General features: G+C 37.6%; 1 protein-coding gene across 1 annotated transcript in view; it reads right to left on the bottom strand.

Moving 5' to 3' along the window:
* The window catches only part of RABGAP1L (RAB GTPase activating protein 1 like), a 705,349-nt gene extending 687,428 nt beyond the window's left edge, over nt 1-17,921 (bottom strand). Inside the window, exon 1 of the mRNA XM_007480823.3 lies at nt 17,786-17,921. The gene's annotated coding sequence lies outside the window, so the exon portion shown is untranslated. The remainder of the gene's footprint in view (nt 1-17,785) is intronic.
* Nucleotides 17,922-24,096: the final 6,175 nt, after the last annotated feature.

Below are 24,096 nucleotides of genomic sequence, written 5' to 3'. Positions count from 1 at the left end.
TCAATTCTAAAACAGTAGAGCAGTTAGGGCTAGGCAATTGGGATTAAGGGGCTTACCCAGAGTCACATGGTTAGGAAGTGTTTGAAATCAAATTTGAATCCAGATCCTCCGAAACCTAAAGCTCTATCCGTTGAGCTACCTAGCAATACTTTCTAGAATTCCATTCAGTATCTCCATCTATATGTCAAAAATTCTGAATTAACAAGAAATTATTTGTCCATAATGAATCATTCTTAGTGGCTAAATTTTCTGAGAAGTTAAGGATTCACTCCTTTAAGTATAATTTTTTCATATTTTGAATGAACATCTTTAAACATTTACATATTTCCTTACTTTCTTAATCTAAGTATGCAGAGGATGATTAAACTTTTTGTTGATGACTCAGGGGGAAAAGAATTGAAACCATAGCACCTGGTTTCAAATCTGTCCTTCCCACCTCCTCAGTAACAAATTTTTTTAAACCCTTAATTTATCTCTTAGTAATAATTCTAAAATAGAGGGGTAAGGGCTAGGCAAATAGGTTTATAAGATTTGCTCAGGTTCACAAAGCTAGGAAGTGTTTGAGGCTAGATTTGAACCTAGGTCCTTTCAACTGCAAGCCTGGGAATCTATCCACTATGCCACCTAGCTGCTCCATTGGTAACATTTACAAGCATAGTAATTTTGGACAAATCACTCAGGACTTCAGTCTCCTCACCCATAAAATAACAGGTTTGTACTAGATAACCTGTAACATCCCTTCTAGGTCTGGAACTATGAACTTTGGGAACCTTTATTATTGTAGTGTGCAGACATACCCTTAGGATCTAGTGACATGAATGAGGCTATATATGTCCCTTCCCTAAATGGTCCCATACTGTTAGGTTGAGTTTTTGTGTCTAATTTTTTTTTTAATTGCTTCCCACTCTAGCTAGCAAACTATCAGCTGTCACTCTTTGCTACTGTCAGAGTGGCAGCCTCTCTGCAAATTTCCTACAGTGGTGTGGACTTGACAATCAGACTACCGATTTTATTAGTTAGACGTAAAAGGTGAAATTGGCCACGATTGAGAGCTCAACAAGCAGGAATGCTGCTACATCTATTTTGACTGTTCAGGCAGCTTTTTAACTTACTTCCTGGTTCTCGGTTATGTTCATTTTAGATTCAGCATTATTTTATTTTCATGTGTCTTTCAGAGAACATAGCTGAATTTATTAGCAGCCAAAAAGTTACAGCACTCCAAATGCTAAAAATAATCTACTGTTTCCATAGTTTACTCATAGTTTCTGAAGTGTACCAAAAACATTTTATCATGAATAGAACTATTAGAAGACTCTATTTCATCCAGAGATGAAAAATATCATTAAACTATCTGTAAGAAAAAGCTCTTCTGCTTATACCCTGTACAATCCAGTATAACTATAAGGCAGAAAGAAAATATTAACTAGAAACACTCACTAGAACTGGGATAAAAATACTTCAGTGTGGAAAAGCACTGAATTAATTTCTTCAAACAGTTTCTGGAGAAACAACCATAACTCTGTTTCAAACCAATTTTAATTAACTTCAGTTTAAATACAAACAATTTGAATTTACAGAAGCTGCTGCCTATTGGATAATTTAAGTCAAAAAATCTTTAATGAAATATCAAGTGCCTGGTTGTTTAAAGAACATTACTTAAAACAATGATGCTCAAAAGTCCTTTGTGGCATTTTTAAAAAGTCATTAAATATCTACCCCCATTTTAAATGGGTTTCAATTCTCAGAAATTATCCAAACAAATCCAATCATGTGACATTTTCTTCAATCCCAATAGCTGACTTTTTTTCCTTAGTTAATGATAATATTAGTAATAGCTTTCATATATAATATACTGCATACAATCTCCATTTTTAAGATGAGGAAAATGAGGCTCAAGAAGATTAAAGGACTTACGTATGTTCACCCTGCTAATAAGATTTAGAGCTAAAATTCAAATTCAAGTTTTCATAATAGTATTCTTGCTTTTAGACACTCTAAGGACCCATTATTATAATCTCCGCTCTGCCTATAGTTGGTTGTTTTACCACAGGTAACTTACTGAAGCTCTATGGGACTCAGTTTCACCATCTGTAAAGTGAATGAGGGGATTAGATTTCTATCATCCCTTCCAGAGCTAACATTTATTTTTTTAAACCCTTATCTTCTGTCTTAAAATTGATTAATTCCAAGGCAGAAGAGCAGTAAGAGCTAGGCAACTGGGGTTAAGTGACTTGCCCAGAGTCACAAAGCTAGGAAGTGTCTAAGGCCATATTTGAACCCAGGACCTCCCATCTCCCAGTGTGGCACTTTATCCACTGAGCCATCTAACTGCCCCCAGAGCTAACATTGTACATGATGTAATAATAATTTTATCAACCATCCCAAAAGAGATATTACTAGTATTATCATCTTCACCCAAATGACACTTCTAATAGTTAACCTAATTTAATTTTTTAAAAACAATACTGATGCAGAGAGAAGCAGAGTCAAAAAATAAAATACACAATAACTAGAGCAATGTAAATAGAAAGAACACCACACCAAAAAATTTAAAGTGTAACAAAATTATAAAGATCAAATGGATATGAATGAACATACATGAAAGGGCACCTCCCCTAACCTACCTTTTCTGGAGGTGGAAGATCCCCAACTTGTTACATAGTGTGCTTTTTTCCACATTTTTTTCAATGTAATAATCAGTTATATTGATTTCTTTTCTCTTTAAAAAATAATACTCTTTGTCATAAGAGAAGACTCTCTTGGAGGGGGAGAGATACTTAGGAAAATGATGATGATGTAAAATATCAATAAAAACTTTTTTTTAAAAATAGCATCTGCTCCAATGTTGAGTGTTATTTTTTATTGATGCTAAATAATTTTCATTATGAATGTCATACAACAATGCTGAAAGTAATATCCAAAAATGGAAAGAATAAATATGATCCTTAATCTGGTTTCTCCAATCAGTGAATACTCATTCTTTACTCTAATAGGCAGCTTTATCTTTGAACAACTTAACTGATAAGCATTATTTCTTTGAAATTTGTTAAGCTGATAATAGCAAGATAAACCAGTTTGGTTAAAGGTTCAGTATTACTCATCCATACCAGAAGAATCACTCAACAATGGATAGCAAAAACTTACTGAAACCAGGTCTCTAATTCCAAAGCAAAGCAGCTATAAAGATGCATAATTAAAGCAAGTAAAAAAATATATATATATATGCATATAATATTACATCTATATTGGTCAAGTAAGGAAAAAAAAAGTATGATGGAATAGAAAAAACACAGGATGTGGTAAAGTCTTCAGAAGGCCACTTACTAACTATATGATTTTGGTCATCTCTTGACCTCCCTGAGCTCCTCATCTGTAAAATGGGGGAAATGATAGTTGTAATGTCTACCATGTTATAGTGATGAAAGAATTTTATAAACCTTAAAGCACTATAGAAATCAAAGTCATTATAGAGGCCAAGAAGAAGTAAAACCTCATTGGTAATTTATTTAACTCTACTTTCTGAGGTAGACCTAAAATAGATCATGCTTGAGAGGGATTACAGATAACGTGCTTTAATTTTTTTAACACTAGTCCATATTCATTTTCCCCTCTTTTTAACTGGTCCTTTAAAATGATCAAATTTCTATGAAAGATATTATGAAATGTAGAAACCCAACTCTAATAGTTTTGCCTTTCTTAGCATCCCCAGCACTTAGTACAGTGCCTGAGACATACCAGATGCTTAATAAATGTTTTTAACCAAATGAATGAAATCAAAGAATGGAGAATCAAGTTGTTTTTCTAACAGTATTTCTAATTTGTCATACAATCTCATGCATTCTCATCTGAAAATAGAAATATTAACACTAACACATACATACATACACATATGGGTATATACACACACGCCTTGTTCACAAAAAAGTACACAGATCTGTGTGAATCCAGGGTGAACTCAAGCTGAAGCCTTCAGATATGTCCCAAAGCAAGGAAATCAGACTAAGGAACATTTCTGTCACTCTGATCATGGGATAGAATCTCCAATTCAGACCACAGACAGGAGCTGGAACCTGCAGCAGAATAACCATGACAGGAAGTTTACATAGGTGTCAGAGACCAGGGCTAACAATTGTATCCCAGATCGCTCTACAGAGGCACAAGCTAAGAGTTCTATACCACAGACTCAAACCACGGTCAGAAGCCTACAAAATTCAGACCAGGAAGGCAGCAATCAGAATGAACCTAAGGTCATACTGATTAGAACATATACTGAGTGCTTGTAGCTCCTTAGCCTGAACAACTCTAAGATCTTTGAAGAACACAGAACTCAATTCTTAAAAAAAGCAGTAGCAGGACTCAATAAAAAAACAAAATATGTCCATACAAGACCAAGAAATTTACTAGAAGTGCACAGAGCCTGACCCTAACACACAGCCCCAATTTTGGAAGGTTAGAAGATTAGTAAACAAAAAGACTCTCATTTTAAAGATATATTATACAAAACCAGGGTACCCCAAACCCAGAAGACAATAATTCTACAACATCTATTAAGAAAGTCTCAAAGAAAAACACAGCATGGAAACAAAGCTAACTAGAAGTCCATTGATAAATGGAAAAAAATGGGGTTTTTTTAATTCTAATTTTTTATTTTAAAAAATAGAAATGAAATCTCAAGGGGAAAGAATTAAAAAAGAAAAGAGGAAAGAAAGGACTTGGAAGACTAAATAACAACTAAGAAAAATAGAAACAAAGCCATTTATAAAAGGAACTGACTCCATGAAAAGTAGAATAGACTAAAAAAGCTAATGATTTAATGAAACAACAAGAAATATTATACATCATCAAAAGACTAAAAAAACTAGAAAATATATCTTCAAAACAAACAACCTGAAAAGAATACAATGGGGGGGGGGGGGACATATCATGAATGAAAACTGTCCAGACCTAGTATTCTAGTTTCTGCAAAACCCAAAGATATTAACTACTGTGGTAAGGACTCAGCAATTATAAAAAAATTCCAGGGAAAACTTGAAAGTCTGGCAAAAGTTAGATTTAGACTAACACCTGGCATCCTATACCAGTGATGGCAAACCAATGGCATGGGTGCCAAAGATGGCACACAGAGAACTTTCTGTGGGCATGTGTTCACCTCCTCCTCCAGTTTGTTACTAGAAAGGCTGAGAGACTTGGACAAAGCTACTCCCTTCTCCCTCTCTACCACACCTTTTTTCACATCAGCCACTCCTCTGCCTCGCAGCCTAATGGGGGTGCATAGAAGCTAAGGTGGAAAGCCCAGCTGTAGAGTTGGAGGGGAGCAGAGCAACTGAGCCCCCCTATTCTCCTCTCTACTCACTGGTGACATTAATCAATCACTTCACCCTCACCTCCACCCAGCAATGCACTGGGAGTGCTTTCTCCCTCCTGTGTAGGGTAAGGAGGGGTCAGGGTACACCCAACACTTTGTGAGGGGGAAGGTCAGGCAGGCACAGCACTCAGTCCAGGGGTGGGGTGGGAATGAGGTCTGGCACTCTGTCTCTAAAAGGTTCACCGTCACTGTTCTATACCAACCTCCAAATAAGCTTGGATGAGCTCCAAAAAGATATATGACTTAGAAATAAAAGGTCACTTTATGTACAAATTAAAGGAACGAAGGAGAAATTACCTTGCATGACTAAGGAGAGAAGAGATCATAACCAAAGAAGAAATTGCAAAGATTCCAAAGGAAAAGATGGACAATTTTTAATAAATAAAATTGAGGCTTTTTGCACAAACAAAACTGATTCAGTTAAAATTGGAAGAGAAACCAGGAACTTGAAATATTCTTTGCAATAATGTTCTCTGATATAAGGAACTGATACAAATTTATAAGACCCATTCCCTTAACTGATAAATGGACAAAAAATATGAACAGGCATTTCTCAAATAAAGAAATGCAATCTATCAAAAATAATAAAAATAAATGCTACAGATTACAACTAATTAGAGAAATGTAGATTAAAGTAACTCAGATTCAACCTCACATCATCACATTGGAAAAAATATGTTTAAGGGAAATAACAAATGTAAGAGAAAGTGACTAAGTACATAAGTACAATGTTAGTGGAGCTATAAGTTGGTCTAGCTATTCTGGAAAGCAATTTGGAACTATATCTACAAAGCTCCTTCACTCGACCCAGTGATACCTCTACAAGGCAACCTAAAAAGATATCAACAGGTTCATGTGGACAAAGATATCTGTAAAAGCTCTTTTTGAGGTGGCAAAAAACTGGAAAGTAAGGGAGTGCCTATCACCTGGGAAATGGCTGAACAAATTATAGTAAATTAATGTAGCATTCCATAAAATACCATGAACGGGTCAGACTAATTCAACGAAACCTAGATGGACTAATGTGAATCACTGCAAAATGAAGTAAACAGGAAAAAAATCTACAATAATAACAATAATGTAAAGACAACTTTGAGACTTAAGAACTCTGATTAAGGAAATGGTCAACCACAGTTCCATAGTATCTAAAATAATGCAAGCTATCCACACTCCTGACAGAAATTTGATAGGTTCAAGAGGCAGAGTGAGACATATATTGTTGCACAAGATCAATGTGAGAATCTATTTTGACTATTTTATATTGTGACTATTTTGACTATGTTACAAAAATTTTATTTTTCCTTTCCTTTTTTTTTTAATTGAGGGAGAGCTAGGCAGGGGTGTAAGGGGAATTTCCATAAATTTCTCCACTCCTTCAATTGCCATAAGTAAAACTTAATTTTTTTATGAACTTAACAAACACTGAATAAAATGAGCATTTTCATATGCATTGTAGAAAAGAAGGGAAGAGATTTATGCATGAAATTGCAAATCTCTTTGCAATTTGTAGTGGGGGGAGGATAGTCCCCAGTTTCTCTCCCACTATCGTCTTCTCCCCACCACCCCCCCCCAAAAAATATATATATATATGACAAGAGAACAGAAGGAAAGCCAGAAGGAATCACAGACAAGCAGGGCAGCTTTGAGAATTACATGTTGAATTTATTATATGTTTAAAAAGAAAAGCAGCACTTGCACAAGAGATCCGCAATTTCATGCATAAATCTTTTCTCTTCTTTTCTACAATGCATATGAAAATGCTCATTTTATTCAGTGTTTGTTAAGTTCATAAAAAATTAAGTTTTACTTATGGCAATTGAAGGAGTGGAGAAATTTATAGAAAACTCCATTTTTCATTTATCCACTTAAAACTGAGAAAATGCTAACACTGGATTCTTTGAGTTACTTCATAAATCTTCTAGGATTTGGTTTGTTTTTTAACATTGTAATCTTGATGGAGAAATTCATGTGACACTAATTCAATCTTCATTCTGTCCCAATATTATTTATACAAAGTAAACCATTAATCAGATTAACAGATTACCTCATTGACAGTTCTAATAGTGTACTGTATAGTTTGATTCTGAAATAACCATCTCTCACTGGAATTATATTCTCAACATAAAACCTGCTTCCACATATTCTGTTGGTCACTGAGAGCTTCACATAACATTCTTCAACTATGTACACCATCTTGTGACATTGTCACATGCAAGGGGAAATGCGTTTTTTACAATTCTCATGATTAATGGCCTATGCAAATAAAAAATGCTCCTATGTCTGGCTTTGGAGAATTCAAGTAAACTGCACATAAACTCTAACACTACTCTCATGAAACTATTAGTAGGCATCTATCCCAAGGAGGTGAAAATAGAAGTAAAGGTCCCATTTAAACAAAACTATTTACAGCAGCACATTTTAGAAGAGAAGAAAGAGTGAGTATCCATATAGTAACCAACCAACCAGGACATCACAGGACTAATATGAAAGCGAGTTATTAAGTAAAGAGGTGGTGAATGAGAGAACAAAGTACACATTTTCAGACGAGGCCAATGGGTTGATTCACTTTCTTGATTCTATTTATCTTTAAACAGAGATAGTTCAATGGAGAAGAATTGTAGAAGAGTCTTTGGGAAGCAACAATATATTTTAAAAAGCAACAACAACACAAAAGCTATCAATAAAAAAATTTTTTAGAGAAAGTGTGAGTTATTTAATAGAATATTCAGCAGCATTTTATACCAGTGAAATGGTTACAGAAAATTTGACTGGGATATTCCAGGAAATGAACCTCACCTAAAGAACCTCTGCTAAAGGATTAGAGAGTCAGCCTGGAGGCAGGAGTCCTGGGTTCAAATCTAGCTTTAGCTACTTCCTAGGTGTATGTGATCCCTTACCAAGAACTCTTATGCCTTGGAATGATAGGTTTAAACAAATAAATACTTTAAAAAGAACCCATGCTGATGTCATGAATACATTCTATTCTATTCATAACAAATGCCTTTAAGATTAGCAAAGTACTTTCTTCACTTTAATTCTATGAGATTAGTGCTATAAATGCTGTCATCCTGATTTTACAGATGAAGAAACTAATTCTAATAGGTAAAAAGATTTGACCATGAATCACATAGTTAATACATGGCAGAGTGTGGATATTAATTCACATATTCTGACTTCAAATCCAGTGTTCTTTCCACTACCCCAGTCATCCGGTGGTACATTTCTGGAATATATATGAAGGAGCACTGTCAACAGCACATATAAAACTGCTCAAACTTTCTACTGAGACAGTCCTACATAGTCAATAATTCTCAATCATTAAATATGATCAGATCATATGATACAAAACATATCTTTGTACAGATTCACACAATTTCCACAAACATTTTCTCATTGATTCAAAAAAAGCACAGGCTTTGGCCAAGTGAACATTGTTTTTCCTTCAAGTAAAATCTCATGTGAGATGACATTAACAAAACAGGCAAAATTACTTTGGAATTATGATGGATGATTCATTTAACAAATACTTTATATGTTACTTGTCAAGAACCTTTCTCTTTTCAGTAGTGATGGAAGTAAAAATTCAGCCATTGAAAAACTTCATGACAATTCAAACAATAAATACAGAATCATCAGTCTACCAAAGGCCTTACACAGTTGATGGCAGCATTTAGTTTTGCCCATCCACACTCTTCAGCTTAGTATCCAAGATGATGACGATCCAAGGTGATGACAGAAAGAGCATGACATTTTTTTAAACCCTTACCTCTGTCTTAAAATAGATAGTATCAGTTCCAAGGCAGACAAGTAGTAAGGGCCAGGCAATTGGAGTTAAGTGACTTGCCCAAGACAGCTCAGAAATGTCTGAGGTCAGATTTGAAAGAGCATTAAATTTTGACCCAAAAGATTTGGCTGTGAATCCCCATTCTGTCTCTTACTAGTTGTATGACCTTTATACGTGACCAAAGAAATGTCAATTATAATAATCATCTTCCTTTGAACCAATTGATTCCATGGCAGAACCAAGAAGAAATTTTTCTATCTGGACCACAATGACAAATTATTTTCTCAGCAACAGAGGAAGTCAGATGTTTTGATGAATTGAACCTGATGCAGGGTTTTTAGGAGAGTATCCATCTGTATCTACACCTGAGTTCAGTCAAGAAATTTTTCTACTTAGCCTTGACCCTGAATCTCTTGGCAAAATTTGGGTTTTAGTAAAACTGATTTCCTCCCTGTACCTAATCAACCTAATAAATTTATCAACAAGGTCATCAGGAAATCATACTTTAAAAGCTTCATTTGGTACTGTTTTTGGCAAGGTTATAGCAAAAACTTCTAAACTCTTTAATTCAATAAGTATTTAATACTACTTTATAATTACTCCCAAATTACACTATAATGGCACAAGTACAAAAATAAGATAATTCCTTCACTCAGACAGCTTACATTCTATTTGAGAATATAGTATATATGTACATACACATAATAATAGTTAGCATTTATATATTGCTTTAAGGTCTGCAGAGCACTTTATAAATATTACTATCCCTATTATACAGATGAAGAAACTGAAGTAGATGAAGTCAAATGTCTTGCACCCAGGGTCATACATGTGGTAAGTGCCTAAGGTAGGATTTAACTCAGAACTTCCTGACTCGAGGTCAGGATTCTATCCACTATCATCCAGTTACCTGCATAATGATGGTAAACAGACAGATAAACTCAGAGAGATAAATGGATACACTGAGTGGCATCAAATACACCATTTGCATGGTGTATTTTGGAAAGACCCCCAACTGGCTTCTTTTTAATGGGCCAGCATCATTCTCTAGGGTCAAAAGTCAGCTGTAATGAAGAAGAAAATTCAGAATTTCAAGAATATTTAAGGGTTGTTTTCTCCCACCCCAAATTTGGTCATTAAAGTATCTTGGAGTGAGGGGGGAACCCACTTATAAAGTGGTACATAGTAGGCTAAAGTTAGCACTCCCTAGTCTATGTCACCTTTGAAAGGGCTGAGTTAATAAAACCCTTCTATTTCTTAGGTCCTAAAATACTTATAATTGAAACTACTGACTTAAAAACCATTAAATAGGATCAAACTCTATTTGTTCTACTAGTGGAAAGATATACAGTTTACCTACTGAAAAAATATCAGCTTACTGGTTTGATTAACAAGAAACACTACCAACTGGGAAGAATCAGAAAGAGCTTCACATAGGAGAGATAGCACCTAGGCTGAACCATGAAAGAGATTTAAGGCTTGAGAAACAGCTTGTACAAAGACATGGAAATGGGAGATGGAATATGGTGTTCCTGCTACCATTAGCTAGTATTCCAACTGAGATGGAACAATGTTTGATTGTGAATAAAAGGAAATGAGTCTGGAAAGATAAAGAAGAGGTTGAAGAAGAACTTACAAATATAGGCTGGGGACCTGAGTTGTTTTTAATTAGAGAGGCAATTCCAGGCCACAAATCTGGAAAAGAAAACTTCCTCTTTAAAAAAAAAAAAACTCCAAAATTCAAGGTTCTGTCCCCAGGTGTGTGAATAATTCCATCCTGAAGCAATTTATTTACCTTGTGGCTGAGGGTCATACATATTATTAGTAACATAGTAAATAAAGCTTCTCTATTGTTGCGAATGCTACTGAGGCAATATGAAAAGATGCTTTATCAAAAATAAAAAGCAGTCCAGGCTCTTGGTCTCTCAGTCATACATACCCAACATATTCTTCCTCTCCCATTGGATCCCATACTTGATAACAGTCAGCTAGTGAAACAATTACAAGCTGGTAATGCTAGCTGACCTGTTGTTCTACTCTAGATGGAAATACAGTGGTATTAGAATATCTTCTCCTTGCTTGATGATTCCCCAAATCCTTCATTTCTACTGTCTCCTATCAAGAATCCTAACTACTGAGATTTCCCTAGAGTTCATTTTTTTTGTGTGTGTCTGTCATATATAGTCAGTAATCATTTCCATCTATAGAATCTGGAATGAATAGGTAAAGAAAAGATAATCCAACATACTCCAAAAATGACTTCTCCAATCTAAGAAAGCCTGCCTTTAATTCTGGAAGTGTTTAATTCTTTAGTTCCCTATTTTTTATGTAAGCTAACTAGTTGTTGGGGATTTTTTCCTTAGTAGGGGGTGGTATTCTTAGAAAAGTTTTTGACTCTGACTTATCACACCACCTCAGTCTGTAACCACATTCCTTGGATTTTGTTTACTATTGAAATTTTGTTACTTTTCTAAATAAACATTTTAAATAGAAAAGATGAGACCTCAGAATCCCAAATACACACATTAGTTTAAACCCAAATAGCCTAACTCCAAATCAACTTGAAAGTGTGCAAAGAAATAATATCCTGATATAGGTTTTGCATTCAAGGCATAGACAATGAACAGAAATATGTAAGACTAAAAAACATTCATGGAGGATAAATTGTCAAAGAGAAGCAAACCATTAAAAAAAAGAAGAATTGTATACTGTAAATAAACTTATGAAGAATGCTTCAAAGTCCTAATAAGAGAAATGTAAATCAATACAATGCTGACATTTCACCCTGCAAATGGACAAAGATGACAAAAGTCTAGAATAGTAAATGTTGGGAGTGTTGGAGGAAGATAGACACATGAGTGTGTTACTGGTAGAACTGTGAATCCGAAAAAAACATTTTGGAAAATAATTTAGAATTATGCAAATAAAGCAACTAAGACATCAAAACCTTTTAGATCATTGACAAAAAGTGTGTGGATAGATAGATATGTATAATATTTATATGAGCACTTTTTATGGTAGCAAAGCCTTGGAAATCAAATAAATGCCCATAACGTCAGGAATGGCTAAATAAAATCACAGTATGTAAAAGTAATGAAATTATTACTATACTGTAAAAAATGGCATATATGATATATACAGATGTATGGAAAGCCTTACTAATGAACTAATACAAGTGAAGTAAGCAGAAACAATTTACATATTCACTACAACAATGTAAATGGAAAGAATAACCAGAAAACAATCAAAAAGAAATTAACAAAATTATAAAGTGCAAGCATAGCCACAAAGAAGGAACATGAGAAAACACTACTACCCTACTCCTTTGGAAAGGCAGAAGGTCATTGAGTGGAGAACATTGCATATGTTGTCAGATTTATTTTCATATATTGATTGCTTTTTTATTTTTTTCCTCCCATTTTCTAATTTTTGTGGGAAAGATAAAGGAAAAATTTAAGTGATTTTAAAAAGGATATCAATAAAATTTTATTTTGGAAGATGAAACATAAAATCATATTAAATATAATAGGTTAAAAACAGAAAGAATATTCTGGGAAAGTCCCAAATATTTATACAAAAAATTCCCCAAAAAATAACATAAAGAGTAATATACTGGAAAACAATTCAAAGCCTGCCCTTGATCTTAAATTCTCTATTTCTGAAAAAGGTAGCATCATTCTTTGAAACTTCAGAGTCATATTTGACCTTTTTCTCCACTCCAACATCCCATCAAATGTCAAATTCTATAACTTCTCTATGGCATCACAGAGTCTTTCTTGATTTCCCCTTTCTCTATTATCTGGACAATTATAATAGCTACTTAATTGTTTTTCTTGCTGCCAGTTTCTCCCTCTCGCCAATCTATCCTTAACACTGCTGCCAAACTCATCTCTTTAATCCTCAGCTCCAATCACACAACTTCTGGCTTGGCTTCTTATTACTTGTGTGACACCGGAAAAATCAACTTACCTCTATAGGCCTTGGTTTCCTCATCTGTAAAATGAGGGGGTTGACCTAGATCAACAGCATCAAATTAAAATTTAAAAGGGGCCACCAAGCTATACATAAGGATCTCTAAAAGTTACATAATGACTTAGTCTTAAAATGTTAATATTATCTATGTTTTATCATGTTTTTATTTATTTTGTTAAATATTTCCCAACCACATTTTAATCTGGCTCATCTATACTCTGGAGTGTTGAAAGTGTTGTAGAGCACAAGTCTGACACCTCCTATCTGGATGACCTCTAAGATCCCTTTGAGCTCTAGCTAGTTCTATGACCGTAGGCTAGCATTCAAGGCTTTTCAAAATCTATAGCAACCCCATATTCCACACTACTTACTTCTTTAGTGTTTGCTATGTCCTAATCTAAATGAACTACAACCTATTTCCATCTTGCTCTCTCGCCTTAATTTACTTAGGATATATATCATCTACACAGATGAAAGCGCACAAAGACAATCGTCATCCTCGGTTACAGAGAGACTACTACTATATGCCCTGACTAGACAGATCCTGCCCCAAATGTCTACTTCCCAAAATTTCTCCTTTCAAGGACCAGTTCAGATATCAAGTCTTTTATGCACAAAGCCTGATGTATATCTTAATAAATGCTCCCTTCCCCTTTCTCTGATTCCACCAAATAGATATGATCCTTTATTCTTCAAATCTATTACACCATTTACTATCTCTTTCCCTATGCATTTAATTATACTTATGTGAGTTATTTTGTGTACATAGCTCTTCCTCACCACATTAGGCTGTACATTTTTTTTAAACCCTTACCTTCTGCCCATACTAAATATTGGTTCCAAGGCAGAAGAGTGATAAGGGCTATGTAATGGGGATTTGAGTGACTTGCCCTGGATCACACAGCTAGGAAGCATCTGAGGTCATATTTGAACCCAGGTTCTCCCATCTCCAAGTCTAGTTCTTTATCCACTGAGCCACCTAGCTGCCCCTGGCTATAAACTCTTGAAATAATTTTTTTTTTCATCTCTGAAACATCTTGAACACAGAGGTTTGCACACACACCTAAAAAATATTTGCTGAATTATTATTAAATAAAATGGGCAACATCACATCCATGAGCATCATATGGGGAGTGATGGACTACACAGAATGAATGTAGGTTCTTTATTCTGTAAAGTGCCCTTTTTTTTTGTATTCACTGGCAGTCAAGAAGTTAAAATCAATTTCAAATACTGTCATCGCAGTGAAACAAACTCCATTCCTTCCCTTAATGCTGCCCTATGCACACCATTTAATTTTGAAGCAATATTGTCAAAGAAAACAGCCAGCATTTCTGTCAAGGTTCCAAAATTTAAAAACCCCTCCAAAACTGAGTCTTTCATGGCAGCTCAAAATGAGCTCATATATTTTCAAATTCCACTGTATCTTGTGGTAAATAGACTCAATCTCTAAAAGAATTCCCTGAGCTGCCGTTGAGGTGCCAACACCTAAAATAGTTTTAGGCTGCTACTCAGACCCTGAGGCCACCCAATATATAATGTAAAAGTTATACTGTGAGGAACAACCCATTTCGATCTGTGCAAAATAAGCAATCTCCCCAATCCCACTGGCTGAATTCTCCCCCCTTCCATCTCCCTAAAAAGCCTTCCTACAATCAGGACACAAATCTTAGGCAGAGCAACCCTGAAACTGGGGCAACTTCAGGACAGCCGCCCAGGCAACAAACAGATGGCACTCTCCAGGATTATATTCTAAAATAATGGAATTACTAAATTACTACTGAATGGTCACTGCACATTAAAGCTTCAAGGTTTTAAGCTCAAAGACCTAAAAATAGTAATACTTTAATTACTTTTGTCAGAATTTAACTTTCTTAATAGGAAAAAAATATTTCTACTTTCTCATTTTGTCTTTGGATTCAGATATCAAACAGAAGCTCTACGGGTTAGTTGAATATAAAGTAATTAGGTAATATGAATATTTTCTACCTTGACTAAGGCAATTGATGAGATTTTTTAAAATCCAAATTTCTTAAAAGCCACCCATTTCAAAATCTAGTTGAATTATACTAAGCTGACTTTCCCAGTTGACTTAACATGAAGTTCCCTGACTACTAAATGATAGTCTAATAAAAAGAATCTCTGAAATTAAGGTTCAATATTTGCTATATAACTAACGATTTTAATTCAAAGTTCTTAAGTCACAGTACCTTTGTTCACACACTACAAAACCTACTTGTCATCTCTTAATACATTCTCTCAGTTCAATAAACATTTATTAAGCACCTACTGCTTGGCATGCAGTATACTAATACTCTTAAGAAGCCTACTATCTAATGGAGTTGGCCAACATGCAAATAGACACAAAGTACGTTATATTCAAGACAAATAGGAAATAATCAAAATAGAGAAAGCACTGCAATTAGGAGGGGTCGGGCAAGGCTTCCTGTAGAAGGTGGGATTTTAGTTGTTAAACCAAGGAAACTAGTTGGTGAAGTTGAGGAAGAAGGGCATTCCTGGTATGGGGGAGGGGGGGGAAGGAAGGGGGTTAGAGAAAATGTTTGGAGTAGAGAGATGGAGTCATCAGTCTTATTTGTGAAACAGCCAGGAGGTCCCCATTACTGGATCTAGAGTACTGGAGAGAGTAAGGTATAAGAAGGCTGAAAAGGTAGGAGGGAGCTAAGTTATGCAAAACTTTGAATAACAGAGAATTTGTATTTGCTCCTTAGGGCAATAAGTTTACCAAGTAGAAGAGTAACATGTTTCAGACCTGAGTCTCAGAAAATCACTTCAGTAATTGAATGAAAAATAAATTAAAGTGGGAAGAAACTTGAGGCAAGCAGACCCACTAGCAGGCTACTGCAGTAATCAAATCTGGGAATAATAATGGCCTTCACTAGTGGGGTGACACTTTCAGAGAGGATATGGGGGTGTACAAGGGATGTTACAAAGATGAAATCAACAGCCCTTGGCAACAGCTTGGGGGGAGGGAGGAAGGGGGACAATGAAGAGTCAGGGATGACTCCTAGACTGTGAGCCTTAACAGCTCAGAAGATAGTGTTGCCCTCTACAATAATGGTGGGAGTTTAGGGGGAACTATGAATCCTGTTTGGGACATACTGAATTTAAGATGTCTATTGGACATTCAGTTCTCTCCATTCCAGGCTTCAAGATCCATATTCTATCACACCTAAACAGCATAAGCAATCAGTCAATAAACATTTCTTATTCATCTACTATGTGCCAGGCATTGTGATTAAGCATTGGGGGTAAAAAGAAAAACAAACAACAACAACAACAACAACAAAATACCTGACTTCAAGAAGCTTATAATCTAATAGGAGAGACAAAAGGCAAACAAATATGCCTCTCACCTTGTTTATAATGTTCTGTCATGTCGATGAATGTTTATTCTAACATTCGAATTACCTACCTAATTTCATCTAGTTATTCTCTAATTATTTATGAATATCTCATGTAATAGCACCCTATTAACTTATTTAGTACAGAGGGCAGCCTGACTTGCAAAAGCTCTGCACAACACCACAGGCAGATATAGCCACTCAATATAATCTGATGATGCCAATGATCCATAATAGCATTAAATTCAACTTTAGACTTTGCTCTTTGCCATCTCATTGTCAGTTTCATACCTAACTTCATTGAAGTACTGAGTCATACATAAGCCAAATATTCTGGGGGCCAGCAACTTTGGTTCCAATATTTTCCATAAGCAAAATCCATTTTCAATTTGACTGAAAGCAAACTTCATGCCAATACCTGATGACAAAAGCCAAATTTTTGATACTTAAGAGTTCAGAAGTTTGCATAGCTGTTTTCTGAAGTATGACACGAAATAACCTGTCACCACCCAAACGCCTTGCAAGTTGGTTTTAAATTGATTAAAAATCCCGAAACAAGAGGGATTTTTGCAAGGCCTTGAGGAAAGCTTCCCAAAAGCCAGAGGCTGTCAGGCAAGCTTAAGTTCTCCTTACAAGTTCTGTGTGGCACTGGGCATTCTCCATCACTCCCCATTAGTTCTGCAAGTGGTAAAAATTACTAATCCTGTCTTAAGAACTACTTTTTTTCCCACCCAAATTTGAGAAAACCGAAGGGGAAAGGGGGGAGGGGAAAAGATCCAATTTATACAAACACTTGGGAAACTGCCCTTTGATCGCAGACATGAGTACGAGGCCCCTCAATGAATGGAGACAGACCCCACTCCCAGCCCAGAGCAAAGTGCTCGTCCAGTCCCCCAAACTTTGAAATCGGGAATCATCAAGAGAATGGGGGACCGCCAGGGGGATAGGAAACAGGGTCGGCCGGGGAGGGGGCAGCGGGGGCGGTCTTCCGTGCTTTCTCCATCAGCTACTTTTAAGGAAGGACGGGCACCGAGGCACCTGGCTGCCCAGGCAGGTAGCGATCCTCCCGCACCCCTGCCCCATCACGGAGCCGCCTAGCCCCCAGCCGGGGCAGAGTCCGGAGACGCCGGGGAGTGGCAGGGTGCGGGGCGCGCAGGCCCGCCGGCGGGGCGTCCAGGAAGCGGTGGTGCCCCCCGGCGCGCGCTAGCCCGGGCAGGCTCGGCCCCCGGGGGAGCCGCCGCAACCGCAGCCCCCGCCCCAGCCCGCGCGCCCGCTCCCTCCCTTCCTTCCTCCCTCACTCACCGCAGGCAGCGGCGATTCCTACTCTTCGTCCTCCGCCGCGCAGCGCGGCGCCCTCCTGCCCTCGGCCCGGCCCGTCCCGTTCACTCCGCCGCCGCCGCCGCTGCCGCTGCCGCCGCCCGGGGGAGGTGGAGGGAGAAGTGAGTGAGGTAGGGAGGGAGCAGGAAGGGAGGAGGTGTGGAGGGGGGCGGGGGGCCACGGGAGGAGGGGGGAAGAGTGGAGCGCGAGCGCGAGCGTCCCGGGCCCGCTGAGCGGCGGCGTGCGCGCTCCCTGGCAGTCTCCCCTCCCCGGCTCCGCTCTAGAGGCGCGCGCACGCGCCGCTCCGTTCGCCCGCTCCCTCCTGAGCGAGCGAGAGAATCCTGACTGCTCGTTCTACCCACACCCTCCCGAGCCCCGGCTCTTGGCTTCCTGCGCGCTGCCTGAAAAGCCTCCCACGCGCGCATCCCCAGGCATCCGAAGCGAGCTGCTGCTCAGGATGGGAGCGTGGGCTGAGGTCCTGCACAAGGGCTATTTCCTTATCTCTGGGCTTCTGCAAGTGACTTAACCTTTCGCTTGGACTGTGGGCGCAAATTGGAAAGACTTCTTATCCCCATACCCCACGGCGATTCGCAGAAGTGACCCAAAACGGCTTCTCTCTCCTTTCTAACTCCAAAATCCACCTCCGCCTCCTTAAAATAATGCAAATTGGGAGCAAATAGCCCTTGGGACCCACAACCGGTGCTAGTTATCCCCACTCTGACCTCATCTGGCTCAGCATCCCCCCCTCCTTTGGAACTTACTCCACCCGTCTATATCTCTTAGCCCAAATCCTTGTCACTGTCATCTTTTGACCTTCAAATCACTCTTACTCAAGACATTCAATACCTGACCGCAGGTCTCTGAAACTCTACTTTCATACTTCCCCATAGAGCTTGTTGTCCTTTCAAACAGCCTAAAATACCAGTTATCAACCCCCAAATCCCCCATTACTTAAGAACTTGCCTCAATTTCATCCAGCCGCAAGCACAGGCATGCCCTGGACATCACCATCACATCCTTGATTTTGAATTCAGAAATTACCTTTTCTGGGCTCTTCTTTCAGCTCTCAGCTTCACTCCTAAATCTATTCTTTGTTCTCATGGTAACCTTTAGGCTTTCTGTTTTTCCCAGTCCATAGTCCTGCTCTTCCTTCACTTTCCTTTCTTTTCCATCTAGTCTAGACCCTACAGTAGACTAGTTATATACTGTCCTCCACCCTTGACTCTCCCCTATACCCAACCCTCAGCCCTGGCTCAGTGCCACAAACTCCCTTTTTCATCACTTGTACTTCTGAGGAGTAGAATGGCTGCCAGGTAAGTCACAACATCGTTCCATTGATTCACAAGGTGATCCAAGGAGAAGGGTGATCCAAGCCAAGATATGCCCACTCCATACCCCAACCCATCCTCCAGCTGCCTCATTCTTTTCACATTAAGAATGAGCTTTCTTCTCTTCCATCTTCCTCTCCCTAGGAACCTACAAAGATGTAGGATAACTAGTATTATATAGCAGGTATTGTGGTAAGTGCTTTCCAAATACTATCTCCTTTAATCCTCACAATAACGATGTGAGGTGCTATTATTTTTCTCTCGTTTTACAGATAGGGAAACTGAGGCAGATATGTTGAGTGACTTGCCCAAGATCACACAGGTGGTAAACTTGAATGAATTTGGCCAGATTTGTACTCAGATCCAAAGCTCTATCTACTTATTTGAAATATTCAGATTCTCAATTGAAAAATCATCCAGCTGGCAAACTTTTATCAATAATGTTTCCCAAGGCTCAGACCTTTTCTCCTTTTACTCAATACATAGTACTCTTGGACTTCTCATCAACTCCCAAAAGTATACTATCTACACAAATAACTTCTTAATCTAAATATCCAGGCCTTTTCTCTTGCTAATTGCATGTTCTCAACAGCCTTCTAGAACCTCCATTTTAAGGAAGAAGCCAATGTCAGCTCTGTTGTCTACATTCCTCTCAGAGTACAAGTCATACACTATTTGTAAACCAGTAAATGACAATGAGAAAGAATCATCAAACATGCAAGAGGATAATCAGTGTTATTGATTACCAATTAACACCATTGCCAGAGCAAAAGGATATGAATTAATATAAATACAATAGAATTTAAGATTAAAAATTCAGAGACTTATGAATAATTTAATGTTTAAGAATATAAAGAATTCAGAGAAATATGGGAAGTCATAAACTGATGAAGAATGACATAAAAAAGAACCATGAAAACAATATGCAGAATAATTACAGTGATCTAAAATGTTTTTTAATCAAAATAAGCATGTTGCCTACAGCATTGAGAGGCAATGTGAAAATGGATAGAGAGATTGCTTTCAAGCTAGGAAGTAAAGTCAACCAACATTTATAAAGCTCTTACTATGCATTAGACATGGACTAAGTGCTAAGAATACAAATGTAAGGAAAAAGAAAGTCCCAGCCCTCAAGGAGCTTATATTACAGTGGGGAAAGTATACAAAATAAAGTGTTGGGGATATTGAAGTCCAGACAATCTGAAACAGAGCCAGGAGAGGAGCAAAGAAAGATGATTGACCTGAGCCTTTCCTCAAAATAGAGGTTCTGGTAGTAACTCATCAGTGAAAGAAGACCATAGGTATGGACAGATCCTCCAGGTTGGAGGACTAGAAGACAATTTTCAAGGTGAGACATCAACAGCTGAAAAAGACAAGTTCAAGCACTACCTCTGACACTGGTGGCTATTTGACTCTGGTCACGTCATTTAACTTATCATTACTCCAAGCAATTCTCTAAAATTATAGAATTTGTTGAGAAGTTGCCCAACCTGTATCAATACAGATTTCTTCATTTGGAATTTCTTTATACTGGTGAAATCACATGTGCAGTGCTTATCTCCATAAAATGAGAGAGAGAGAGAGAGAGAGAGAGAGAGAGAGAGAGAGAGAGAGAGAGAGAGAGAGAGAGAGGAGAGGAGAGGAGAGGAGAGGAGAGGAGAGGAGAGGAGAGGAGAGGAGAGGAGAGGAGAGGAGAGGAGAGGAGAGGAGAGGAGAGGAGAGGAGAGGAGAGGAACATAGGTAAAAAACATAGGTAAAGAATTAGAGAGAGAAGGCCTAGGAGTAGCATTGAAAAAGGCATGGAGTCAAGAAAGTTCAAAGCATATTCAGAGGACCAGAGGTAATCTAGTTTGCCTACAACATTGAGTGTGTAAAAAAATAATACGAGATAAAGCTGAAAAGGTTAGCAGTATGTTTTACCAGGTTGTATAAAGCTTTAACTGTCAAGTTAAGGAGTTTAAACTTTAAAGAGAAAGAATGCTATTGAATGTTTTTAAACAGAGATGTGACAGGAATGGATTGCAATTTCATGCATGTGCAGACTTTGGAGAAAGAAGAGCTCTATTCCAAAGTCCCAAACATGCATACACTGTGCTCTAATCAAAACTAGTTATCTCAAAAATATGTCCTGTTGGTTAGAAGGAGAACAAGGTGAGAGTGTAGATAATTTTGCAAAAGTTCTTCCCTTCCCCCCCAAAAAAATAAAAAACAACTTTGGGCACATGCTGACTGACAGCAGAACGAGTAGCTCCGCCAGATATCTTCATGTAAAAAGAACATGTACTGTATGACTTATTACAGTTATTCCTCAAACGAGTCCTTAACTGTTCTTCCCCCTATGATTTATTCACTTCTTTATAATATCCCGATAACTTTGAGAAGAATAAAGGGGAGAGTTATGATAAAGGAGGGAAAAGAAAGAGAGAGAAAGGGAACATATTTTATTGTAGTGTACATAGAGCACCTTAAGGAAGCTACTATGAAAAATCCTGAGGGAATTTACCTGTACAAAAATATTTATAGCAGCTCTTTTTGTGGTGTCATCAAACTGGAAATTGAAAGGATATCCATTCAGTTAGGGAATGGCTGAGCACGTTATGGTATGTGATTATAGCAAAATACTTTTGTGTCACAGAAGCAGAAGAATGATAACAACAATAATGTATGATACTCAACTGTTATCAGCAAAGCAGGATCCAGGATAACTCCAAGTTATTCATGATGAAAAAGGAGATCCACTGCCATAGAAGGAACAGAGTCCAAATACAGAGTGAAACATACTTTATTTCCTTCATCAATTTTTCTCTTGTTTCACAACATGATAAACATGGAAATATGTATTACCTGAAAATATATGTACAACCTATATGCCTTCTTGGGAGGGGAAGAGAGAGAATATGGATTACAGAACATCAGAAAATTAATATTAAAAAATTGTATTAACATATAATCTTGAAAAAAATTAAAATTCTGAATTTTAACCAATTTTTAAAAATTAAAAAAAATTAATGAGAGTCAGCTAGATAGCTCAGTGAATTGATGGCCAAGCAGGAAGTCAGGAGTACCTGGGATCAAATTTGGCCTCAAACATTTCCTCGCTATGTTACCCTGAGCAAATCACTTAACCCCAATTGTCGAACCTTTAACTTTCTTCTGCCTTGGGACCAATATCTAGTATCAATTCTAAAACAGAAGGTAAGGGTTTGTTTTTTTTTTAATCCTTCCCCAAAATCTCTTAAAATAGATCATAACTGAAGTAGAATAATGTTGTCTACAGCAAAAACCGAATTTTATCTTGTAGGACAATCTCTATAACCTAGTCTTTTTTTCAAAGTCTTCTCATTTTTCTGGCCCTTTAATAATAGTAAAAATAGCTAGCATTGTTAAGGATTAAAATACACTTTATAAATATGCTGTCATTTGGTCCTCCAAAAACCTTGTAAGATACTTCCTCATTACACATGAAGAAAATGAGATTAAGAAGTTAAAGTCACACTACTCTGAATTCCATTCTTCCTGACTAAGTCTAGCACTCTATCAGCTATCCCCATTTTACAGATGAGGAAATAGTTAAGTAACTTGCCCAGTGTCACATTACCAGTAAATCCTGTCTCCAAGTCTAGCACTGTATAATACCACCTAGCTCCCTCGTGAACCATATTAGACATCTCCCCAGTATCTAGAAATTGCCTCTCCCAACTGCCTCCCATATTTCCATTTAAAATTCAATATTTAAGTACTTAGTATGTGTGGAGCACTACAATTCCTCTCCAAAATTCCAGCAATAGAGAAAAAATACTTTGGCTTAAGGAAGGACTAGTACTTTTCCTAGGCATGTCAAATCCCCTGGGAGAAGTATTATGTTGATCTTTATTAGTCATTTACACCTCATTGTGAAGTACCTTCAGAGAAGAGAGGCTGGAGAGAATTTAAGGATGAGGGCACTAAGTGTGGGAAGGAAGGAAAAGTGTCATGGTAGCAAAATAAAGCACATGTAAGGGTAAGACTAGGAAGAAGAGAAATTACCTCCCTAAAATTTTGTGTAAAGCCAATGTTGTCTTTCCAGATTTTGTTCAGTTACAGATACGAATCCTCTTTGACCCTCCTACAGCTAAAAATGAACAAACTGAGCACACAGACTTTCCAGGCTTGGGAGCATGACATTGTCAACCACAATAAAGAAAAACAGAGTCAAACTTACATAAAAGTAGAGGAGTAATATGATTTAAAGGGCACATAGAGGCCACCTGCCCAAAAGTATTCATAACCTAGCTGCCATGGAATTCTCTCCTTTCAAATTCTGCTTGAGATGTCTTTGGAAAGCTACTGCCTGGGGGCAGCAGGGTGGCACAGTGGGTTGAGAGTCAGGCCTAGGGACAGGAGGTCCTAGGTTTAAATCTGGCCTCAGACACTTTTTTAGCTGTATGACCCTGGGCAAGTCACTTGACCCCCATTGCCTAGCCCTTACCACTCTTCTGCCTTGGAACCAATACACAGTTTTGGTTCTAAGACAGAAGGTAAGAATTTAAAAAAAGAAAAGAAAAGAAAGCTACTGCCAGAATGTAAATGTGTTCCCTGGAGAAGTAACACATTCAACCCACTAATACAGTCATTGAGAACAAAAGATAGATAAAATGTGATGAAAAGAAAGTATGAGGGAAGGATTCCCCAATGCCAAATGCTCAAAATAGGCAGCCTGAGGTCAAATGATATGGTGGGCAACAATGGAAAACTAAGGGGCATCCTAAGGACAATTAGTTACTGAAATAGGGGTGCTAACATGGGACTGGGAGGACCAAAAGGGGAATTATTGACGGAAAATGGAGGACTGGGTAGTGCCACAGACAAATGTTGCCTGCTCAACAATTTTGCGTAGTACTAGAACTGTCATGAGATTTTCGTGGTAAAAACTATTATGAATGACTGTTACCAACCATACAATTTGTTGACATCCAAAATTCTTAAATG

Source organism: Monodelphis domestica, chromosome 2, assembly GCF_027887165.1.
Source record: "Monodelphis domestica isolate mMonDom1 chromosome 2, mMonDom1.pri, whole genome shotgun sequence".
NCBI lineage: Eukaryota > Metazoa > Chordata > Mammalia > Didelphimorphia > Didelphidae > Monodelphis > Monodelphis domestica.
Note: the sequence above shows the minus strand (reverse complement) of the source record. Positions and strands in the feature narration are given on the sequence as shown.